This window comes from Gossypium arboreum, chromosome 11, assembly GCF_025698485.1.
Source record: "Gossypium arboreum isolate Shixiya-1 chromosome 11, ASM2569848v2, whole genome shotgun sequence".
In the NCBI taxonomy this organism is placed as follows: Eukaryota; Viridiplantae; Streptophyta; class Magnoliopsida; order Malvales; family Malvaceae; genus Gossypium; species Gossypium arboreum.
Genome location: NC_069080.1, coordinates 90043175 through 90052413, shown reverse-complemented (window position 1 = coordinate 90052413; position 9239 = coordinate 90043175).

The following is a 9239-nucleotide window of genomic DNA, read 5'->3' as shown; positions in this document are numbered from 1 at the left end:
ATAATTGACACTTTAAAACTTTCATTGGTTGTCACTTTCAACAGCCTTATTATTGATGTCAATCACAAAGAAGCACTTGGTCGTCACTTTCGCTTGCAACTCTACAACCAAAATTGAAGAAAAAAAAAAGAAGAGAAAGGAAGAGAAAATATGGTCCAAGGAACTAATTAAAACAAAAAACAAAGCAACTATTGCTTTCACTAAGTTATATATATAAAATATTTACCATCACCTAATTCATCAAACTGTAAATACAAGCTAGAACCAAATCAAGAAATGAAAATTAAAAGAAATTTACCTATCAGAAAAGAGCATTTCAGCACAAAAACGGTCAATGCAGAGCAAAAGAGTCAACTTTTTTTTTGTTACCATTGGTTTTGGATTTGGATCAAATCGTTTGCTTTTCCAACTCTTTTTTTTTTTTTTTTGCTCTTCTTTTGAAAGAACTAAAAAATCTAAATCAAAAGAAAAAAAACCCAATTCTTATATCAAATCAAACAAAGTCAAAATGACCTAGAATTTCATATCCAAAACCTTCAACTTTCTAAAAAAATGAAACGAATAAAAGGAAAAAAACCTAAAAATGGTTAAAAGGAACCAAAAAAATGGACAAATTAATAGAGATGTTTATTTCAATTCAAATAGAGGCTATGACAACTCTATTGAGAGAAAGAAAAAGAAAGCAGAAAAATAGCAAAGAAAGAGGGAAGAAAAATTAGAAAAGAGGAAAATGAAAGGAATGGAGGGAGAAAATATTTACCTGAAGGACGCTGTGATGAAGGTGAGGAGTGCTATTGCTGAAGTCGAAGGAAGTAAGGGAGTGACTGTCTGGCTACGTAAGGGCTTTTTTGAGGTGAGAATGGAGAGGGTAAAGTGGAAAGAGTTTTTGTGGTGATGGCCTCCTTAAGCATCGGATTAGTCAGTGGTGAGGAAAAAGAATATAAATAAGACCATTTCACTGCATAGGCCGTAATTAAATAAACCCGTAGTAGGACATTCTATTGAACCAAACAACTATTTATTGTGGGCCCACGAAATAGAGTTGTAATGGTTATGCCATTATTGTAACACCTCTAACCCATATCCATCGCCAAATTAGGGCTACGGAGCATTATCATATAAATGGAACATTTAAACATACATTTCATACATCATTGCATACATAACCTAAATACATTCAATCATATACATAACGTCCCTTAATCGAGCCCTCGAGGCCTTAAAAACACCTTAGAAATAATTTGGGACCAAATTGGAAACATTTGGAAAATTAGAAAAATTTGACTGCAGGGGTCACACGGCCGTGCAGCCAGGCCGTGTAACAATCAAAATAGGGACACACGGTCATGTCCCAACCCATGTCCTCACCTGTGTAACTCTCTAAGTAGGGTCACACAGCCGTGTTATACGCTTATGTGTCAGGTCGTGTAACTCTTTAAATAGCCCCACACACCCGTGTGTCAGGCCATGTGCTAAGCCATGTAACTGCCTGACTTGCATGTAATAGAACCTACAAGGGACGCAGAACCATGTCGCCAGGTCGTGTGTCACACACGACTGAGTCATACGCCCGTGTCTCAGGCCATGTGGACATGAAATTGCCTAAAATCAAGCCATTTTCAACACCAATTCATGCAACCACCTAAAAGCCTCTAGTACACATAATCAAGGCATCAAAACATGACCAAAACCTACATAAAATGACCAATTCAATAATCCAAGATCATTCAACCAATATGCCATACAAGGCACCTCAAATGCATTCATCCACAACTTACCTAAACATGTAATTATTTGATCACATTTTCATCAACACACATAAATCATCTTCTAACAAATCATGCCACAAATATGACCATTAACACTTCATCACAAACATACTATTTGAACCATACCATTCATGCATCACAAGTACCCAAAATGACATAGTTTGGCAAGCATCAAAAGGTACCAAATCCAAACAACTTATACATGCCATAATCATCAACTAACATACAACTAAATATCAATACAAGTCTACCTATACAAGCCATTATAACCTTGGCCAAAACATCAAAAACTACCGATATTTATGTTGGATAGTGTGATAGATCTCCGATGAGCTTTCAAATCGATCGAGCTTTCGATTATCTATAAAATATAGAAAAGAAAACTACGTAAGCACTTAATGCTTAGTAAGTTCATAGAACATGAAACATAACTTACCATTTCATCATATAACATTAGGTATATGTATAATGTAATCCAACCACAAGCTTGGCCCAAGCCTAAGCACCATTATCAACACACAAGTTAGTGTATTCATACATAATTCAATTGAATTACACATATGATGATTCCTTACCATGTGAACATATATCATTTGGATCATTTAACCTTTCCATGAACATATGCATACTACCATGTGAAAACGTACCTTTTCAATCCTTTACATTGCCCGTTGAACCATTTAGAATATCATTGGATACTCGGGAAAGCTCACACGAAGTGTGCTTAAACATATAACCGTAACCTTTCCTTTACATCGTTGCTCACACAAGCTGTGAAATGAGCCTACTCACACGAGTTGTGGGTCGGAATGTAGGCTACACGATGCTACTCACATGAACTGTGGAGTATCCGCAACAAATTCAAGACCTCATCCATTGGTAGGACATTCAATACCAGCATCTGAAACATGAAATCCCTAATAACATGTCACTTGTATCTTGCGAATTCTTAAGGTTCAACCGGGACTCGATAACCGTCATAGCATTGTCTTGGATATACATTGTTCCATAACATTTTATATTTATAATATCACATAATTGAATAACATAAATGTAATAATTCGTACATACGAACTTACCGCGACGATTAGGGCGTAAAAACAAGATTGACTAACTCGAGTCTTTAGCTTTTCCCAATCTAGATTCGTACATGGTCTATCTTGATCTAAATAGAAAATTTTAATTCATTTAATATCTCCAGCATTCAATTTAGTTCACATTTCATTTTTTGTAAAATTACTATTTTGCCCCTAACATTTTAACTTTTCACAATTTAGTCCTTAAGCTTATAAATTGAAATTTAAACATTGTAATCCTCTTCTCATGCTAGCAAAATTCTCTAGGGACCTAAATAAATCTATAAAAACCATCATTTCACAAATTTACCATGAAATTTTATCATTTTTACAAATAAGTCCTTAAACACAATTTTCATCAAATTTCCCTTTACAAAACTTGTTTATTTATCAACAAGGACTTATAATCTACCATTAAACATCAATAATCATACAAGATTATTCATGGAAAAACTATAAATCTTTAACAGTTTTGCAAATTAATCCCCGAGCTAGCTAGGTTAAGCTATAACGACTTCAAAAACATAAAAATCATTAAAAATGGGATTGGAAAACATACCATGCAAGCAAGAAGAAGTGACCAAATACCCTAGCTATCTTTAATGGTGAAATTTCGGTTGGTTTAATAAATGAAGAAGATGATATCATTTTCATTTCTTTTTGTTTTAACATTAATTTACCTAATTACCATTTTAACCTTTAAAAACTTTAAATATTTTAATAAAACCATGTCCATAAATATCCACTATTACTTTAATTGGTCTAATTACCATTGACATCCTTTATTTTAAACTTTCATAGCCATTTGACCCCTTGAATTATTAGAACTCTACTTTTACACTTTTTACGATTTAGTCCTTTTCACTTAATTAAGCATGCAAGCATCAAAATTTCTTAACGAAATTTTAATAGGAGCCTTCTAACATCCCGTAAACATTAGAATAATAAAATAATAATAATTTACTCATTGAACTTGTGGTCACAAAACTACTATTTCGATTTAAGCGAAAGCAATTTATTACAACTACATTGAACCAAACATGACCTTAATAACCTTATAATATATTATAATTAGTTTTTATCCCGGCGTTGATGGTGTATATCAATTTTAATTTTAAAAATTACTATATTTTTAACATTTTAGATTAAATTTTTTATATATATTTGCAAACATATTTTAAAAGTAACTACATTTTGGAGAAAAATATATGGTTTAAAAAGTTTTAAAAGTTAAATATAATATAAATTAAAAGTGTTATTTTAATAAACTTTAATTTTGTTTAAAACTTTTAATTTAGATATCGTTTCTAATTGAATTTATTTTAATTTAAAATATAGTAAAAGAATTTAATTAATAATATTAAAAAATACTGACAAAGCTAAAGTATCTTATTAAACAATTTTTAAAATTATAATTTTTAAATTATAAACATAATTAAATAATTTTTTTCAAAATTTTAGAACATTTTACCAATATACATTTTAATTTATAAAATATTTTTAAACATTTTTAAAATTTCAAACAGTTTAACTATAAAATAGAGTTAAACATGATTTTTAAAATATATTAAAAATATTTTTAAAATACTGTTGTATACATTTAATATTTAAAAAACCAAATTTATAAATTATACAAAAACTTTTGGAAACATATTGATTTTCAAAATACTCATTGAAATAGTATTTAAACTAAATAGCAGTAGTGTTCAAATTGAATTAATAAAACTGCAGTCAAGGGCTAAATCGCACAACTTGTAAATCATTAAAGACCGAATCTGAATTAACCTATTGGAGAAATTCAGGTGGTGCGATGTGATTTTCCTTTTAAACATAAAACTTTAAAAAAAATCATTTATTTTCTTTAGCTTTACCATGCATAATTAATAAAAATGTATAACTGTCTAACACATTCAATCAAATTTGATAATTAGAAATAGAGATTTTTTTTTCAAATTTCATAAGGTTTGCAAATACCCAGACCAATCTAATTTATTTTTTGAAATTATAATCATTAGATTTACAAATAGTTAACTAAATGATTATAAATATTATAAATGTTCTTGGATTACATCGAATTAAAAATAAATAAAAATAAACATTTAAATGGATGCATTTTATTTTTCGTATCATTCAAGGATAAATGCAGAATAAAATATATAAAATATTATTTAACATAATGTAAAAACACATAAATTTAAATAATAATAATTGTTATATTTATTAGAATTTATTAAACAATGATATAATCAAATATTATGATGTACTTTTGATAAAGATTGTACAGAACAAGATTGAAAGTTGTTCAAGTTGTGAATTTGACCTAGAGCTCTAGGCAAATCGAGAGGAACTTGACGTTTGAAACAACCTGGAACACAAAACAACTAAGTTAGATTCAAGATTGATTGGGCATCAAAGATATCGAAAAAAATTGGAAAGAAAGAATGAATAAATCGATTGAAATCATGGAGTCTTTGAGAACAAGGGTCAGTTTGATAGGAGGATGCATTCTTGTTTATTTCTTTTTAATTAGAGGTTGCCAAATACGACACAATTCAATTAGAAACAAAAGAAGTCAAGAAACAATGAAAACGAAAGGAAAGATCAAGCAAAAGATTGGGTATGTTCGGCCAGCAAGAAGACCACAAGAATTAGGGTATTATGGAAACCCTAGAACATTTCTTGATGTCTAAGAGAGGAGCTGAATTAGATCTAAAACAAGAGAGAAAACAAATTAGTAAAATCGAATAAAAGAGTGAAGAAAACAAAAGTACAATCAAAGGAAAAGAGAAGACAAAAAAAAGAGTCCAAGATAGAGTGAGATAAGGTTTTTTGGATGAAAAGAAACCAATCTTGACTCCAAAGAATGCCCCCAATTCATATTTGAGATCAAATAATCAAAACAACACGTTCCAATGAAGAATTAAAGCAATATAAAATTGTTTTGAACAAAAGATGTGACACCCCTAATTTGACCCTAGTCGAAAAGTGGTTTCGGGACCACAAAATCGAGTCATAAAAATAATTAGCCGTCATATTTTATGTTTATTATATGTGAATATGAATGTGTGAGAGTTTTAAGCTTCGATTTAGTCGACTGCATGTGAATTTAGTAATAGGACTTATGTGTGACACTTTTGAAATGCGATAGGTTAATCTATAAGGACCTATTAATGCATGTTGTATAAAAGAAGGGTTTGCATGTCAAATTAGCCAAAAATCTAGATGGTGGCCGGCCATGCTATGGGGTAAAACATATTATAGACATTTTATGCTAATATGTGTGGAAAGGATAATAAAATATGAGGGGAGTGGGAGGAGAAACCAAAGTTGTCTCCCCCTTACTCCCCATTGCCGTGACTAGAGAAAAGGGAGGAAAAACAAAGTTCTTTCTTTGTTGTTCAACTTGGCCGAATAGAATAAACAAAGGAGGGGAAGAATTTTTGGTCACTTGAGTCATTAAAAAGGTTAGTATATTATGTCAAATTGTGAAATTTTAACTTGTTTTAGGTAAATAATCATGGTTCTTACTTAGCCCATGCTAAAATTTGTAATTTTGATGGATGATTGGAGCATTCGGCTAGGGTATAAAGGAAGGGATTTTGGTTGTTTCATCTATGTATTGATGATGAATGTGTTATGGAAAGAAATCGGTCTTCCTAAGAATATGATTTGTGAATGTTTATATTAGTAATAGCCGAAATTAAAGAGGTTTGATGTCTTGAACAAATGTTGTTTATATGTTTTGAGTTAAGTAAAAAAAAAAAATTTATGTTTGAACACTTAAGGATTCGGCATTGTTCATGACTATTTTATTTAGAATGTGATTTTGAATATTACGAATATTGGAATGTAAGTATAGGTGTGATCGGTCATAGGAATTTGATATGAAGTTTTGTTAGGTGAGTGATGAATGGCCGAATGAATTATATACATTGTGAGGATGAAATTTGTATATAAATTGTGTATGTGTGATTTTATTAGTTAATGGCATTTTGGCATTATATTTTGTTATGTGTGCATTCGGACTTTAGGGGTAATAAGATGAAGTTAAAAGGGTTAAAGAAGTTTCTAAGGCTTGATAAGTTATTGTAGCCATTGCCGAGTATATAATTGGTTAAAGGAAACTTCAAATTGTCCATGTATGAATATATGAGTTGATTATTAAATGAGTATTCGGCAACATTTATAATAATGAATATGAGAGTGTATATACATACATGTTGTGCATAACTTGAGTAATCGACTAAAATATATTTATATGTATGTTGATACCTTATGTATCGCCTTGTGTCGATGAGACATTCGAATATAAATATGTGTTAAAGTTACATATACAATTGTTTAATGTGACTTATCAAGTACACAAATTTGAAAATGAGCGATAATAGACTTAAGTGGTCAATTGATTCAAATGAATTGGTTTTAAAATGTATATGGATGCCGTATGACTATGTTTGATTGGGAAGTAAATTTATTTGATTTAGCTCAAGAGCTTAGAGGATCAAAGTTGGATAGGGGAAAGGAAAAGGTAATCGAATAGCCGTTGAAATCGTTCGACAACTTCCGAGGTAAGTTTTAAGTGATTAAACGTTGAGTAAATTCAATCATAATAGGACATAATGAGTTGATTTAATAAGATATGATGTGGCCATGATATGTCTTAAACTCAAATGGTAAGTTCATAAGTGTTTGGACTTGGAAATTTAAGAGCAAATTGTAATAATTTGCTTAGACAGCAGCAGTAATGTGATTTTAGAAAATCACTATAAATTGTTGGTGTGGAATTGTAGGCTGAATAAAATATGTAATAAAAGCTTAGTTGGTCTAGTATCTTATAAAAGAGACCGTGGAAGCAAAGAAATTTCCTATAAAGTGATATTTAAAGTTGTGTGGGACGATTGTCGAATGACTCTGAAATCCCTGATACTGTTTTTGGAAAATCATTATAATTTGTAAAAAATGGTTATAAGATAAGATTTATATGCTTAGACTTCTTAATGAGTCTAGTTTCAAATGAAATCAAATAGAACACATTATGAATTCTGTACAATGAAAAATTTGATTAAGTAGTGAAGAGTGGTCAGATTAGTCAAACAGTGAAACAGGGAAACTTTAAGAAAAATCTGGTACTGATTGGCCAAACCTAAAATTCTGGAAATTTTATGGATGGAAGATATACGAGTCTATATTCAGGGAAAATTAACGGCAAGTGATTTGGAGTTTTGTAGCTCCAGTTATAAATAATTTAGTGACTATTGCTCAGGAAAACAGCTCGTAGTGAATATGTGATTTTGTTGTAAACATGGATGAAACTTGTTTTAGTTGCTCATAAGCTATTGATTAAACCCATACGTGAATTCTAAATCGTGATATTGTAAAACGATATATGAGTGTTAGACGGATCTTCGATATTAAAATTTGTGAAATTGTAAGTTTATGAGTATTCGAATATGAAATGATAGTATGGCATGAAATTGAATTATTCATTAGAAAATGATTGATGTAGATTCGGCCAAGACAAAGTGTATACATGATAGTATATGTGGTATGTGAAGTATATTTGGATAATTGTGATGGGAATACATGAAAATTTATATTTTGATTTAGGATTTTATGTGATGAATGTGAATGTGTATATATGTGATAAGGCCGAATGGCCAATGTGATGAATGTGAACATGCATATATGTGATAAGGCCGAATGGCCAATGTGATGAATGTGAACATGCATATATGTGATAAGGCCGAATGGCCAATGTGATGAATGTGAACATGCATATATGTGATAAGGCCGAATGGCCTATGTGATGAATGTGAACATGCATATATGTGATAAGGCCGAATGGCCAATGTGATGAACGTGAGCATGCATATGTGTGATAAGGCCGAATGGCCAATGTGGTGAATATAAACATGCATATATGTGGTAAAGCCGAATGGCTAGTGTGAAATATGTAGGCGATGTGCGTATATTGTGGCCGAACGACCAAATGTGAAAGGTGTGTATTATTAGATATTTGATGAGGCAAATGAATTACAAATATGACAGTCGATGTGAATGTTGTAACATGTGATTAAATGTACATGAAACTTGGAAATATATTCCGGGTGAGACCCGATGACTACGTGTGGAGATTATGTCCGGGTGAGACCCGATGACTACGTGTGGAGATTTTGTCCGGGTAAGACCCGATAACCGTGTAGAGATTTAAATGCGAGCTAAAGGTCTCGCCGATAATCGAGTAGAGGTTAAAGCTATAAGACTTCGTAATAAGAATTGCTTACAAATATATTCAATGAGAAAGGTTAAACAGGTATGTACTCCAAGTTTATATGTGAGCTTGATTTGAACTAAATCATAAGGTAGTTATGTGATGCATACGAGAGCAATCTAT